This window comes from Lactuca sativa, chromosome 8, assembly GCF_002870075.4.
Source record: "Lactuca sativa cultivar Salinas chromosome 8, Lsat_Salinas_v11, whole genome shotgun sequence".
Lineage (NCBI taxonomy): Eukaryota > Viridiplantae > Streptophyta > Magnoliopsida > Asterales > Asteraceae > Lactuca > Lactuca sativa.
In genome coordinates, this window is record NC_056630.2 from 6,557,123 (window position 1) to 6,559,061 (window position 1,939).

General features: G+C 43.5%; 1 non-coding gene across 1 annotated transcript; it reads left to right on the forward strand.

Moving 5' to 3' along the window:
• The first annotated feature begins 1,396 nt into the window (after positions 1–1,396).
• LOC111877000 (small nucleolar RNA R71) lies at positions 1,397–1,503 on the forward strand. The gene has a single exon (XR_002845210.2). It is a non-coding gene; the product is annotated as a small nucleolar RNA R71 (small nucleolar RNA).
• Positions 1,504–1,939: the final 436 nt, after the last annotated feature.

The window sequence follows — 1,939 nt, forward strand, 5'->3', positions numbered from 1 at the left end:
TCCAGTTTTTACCAAAATATCATCCACTATGCCCCGGGGGTGTGTCACTGAACGGTTCGCCATGTGAATCGTCATTTTTGTAGCCTTCATCTTCTGAATTTCCAATTTTTTATAAAATGAAAAAGGCATCAAATTAATGCTAGCCCCAGAATCGGCTAAAGCATTAACCTTCAATTTATTACCAAACTCACACAGAAGAGTGAGGCATCCAGGATCCCCCATCTTCTCTGGTGTCTCTCCCAACAAAGCTTGTGAGCTTTCTTCACTTAGAACCACCTTAGACTGCTTCTTTAATTGCTTGTGAGTGTCTATCAAATCTTACAGTAATTTTTGATGCTCGGGAGTTTTGGATAAGGACTCGACAAAGGGAGTATTAATCGGAATCCCCTTCACATGCTTGACAAACTCTCTATGCTCTCTCTCCAGTGGACTAAGGTTCGCTTGGGAAGGAAAAGGCAAAGGCGGCTGATAAACCGAACCAACTACATAATTTTTCTGTTCATGACGGGCCCACGTCGTGAACATACAAGGTTCACGTCGTGAATTCTGGAACTCTGCAGCTTCATGATTTTCGAGTTTAGTCTTCTTCATCTTTGGATCGGGCTGTTGTGGTTCTTCTTCCAATGCCTCCAGGAACTCAAAGATGGCTTCTTCTTCGGTGTCTATGGCCATTACATGAGATTGGGTCTTTGTTTCGGTATTTTTCGGGGATAACTTCTCATGAACTAGAGTGGCTAGTTGACCAACTTGAACTTCAAGGTTATGGATGGAGGCTTGCTGATTCTTAATTAAATTTTGTTGTTCATTAATAGCAGAATCAGTGGCATCGTGTCTTTTTTCCGAAGCTTCCATAAACTTCATCAATATAGTCTCTAGATCGGGTTTCTTCTCGGCTGGTGGCTGCTCCTTTTGATAAAAGCCTCGACCTGTCTGCCTATACTTCTCTTCTTTTTGCTTCTTATACTCTTCATATGGCAACCACTCCTTCTTCGGTTTCCTCCAATCCTCATCAAACTTATCCCTGCTTGAGTAGCACACTTGAGTTTTTCTGTTCCCAAACTCATCTAAATTGCAATCTTTGGTCAAGTGTGGACCACTACATCTATCGCAACCCACTCTTATGGCATGTATTGACTGGTCCATTTGTGTTATCCTTCGGTCCAAATTATTCAGCATAGACATCACAGCTGCTATTTCTTCAGTTTGGGACCCTCCACTGCTTTTGATTCCATATTGCCTAGGGTTGTGGTATTTGCGAGAGTGCTTCACGAATTCTTCAATCAGCTCCTTAACCTCCCTTGGATTTTTCTTTGTCAAAGGTCCTTGAGAATCATGGAGTTGTCTTGTCATAACGTTGACCCCATCATAGAAGATTGACATCTCTTGTTGCACATTTAGATCATGCTGAGGGCAATTTCTGAGCAAGCCCTTGTACCGCTCCCATGCTTCGTATAATGACTTCCCCGGCTGTTGCTCAAAGTTGGCTATCACCTTCTTGAGTTTGGCTATCTTGGATGGCGGGCAAAACTGGTCCAGGAATTGCTCACGCATTTGAGCCCAAGTGGTAATTGTACCCGGTGGAAGTGACTTTAACCACTCCTTAGCAGCTCCTTTGAAAGTGATGGGAAGCATCCTAAGCAAGATTGTGTTTCTGTTGACATTTGGGACATTGAAGTAATCCACAATGTCGTTGACTTCATCTAGATGCTTAAAAGCATCCTCATGATTTTTCCCGAAAAATGGGATATCCTTCAGTGCAGTCAAGATGTGCCCTTTCAACTCGAATGTGGCAGTGGCAGGTATTGCGGGTTGGACTAAGCCGATACCCATATCTTCTTGGATCCGCTTCATGTAAGCTCCCATGGACATCTCTTCAATTGCTGCCATCTCGTTCCTTGGCTCGTTCTCGGGTTCGCTCGTGTGTTCTTCAAATTTCGGC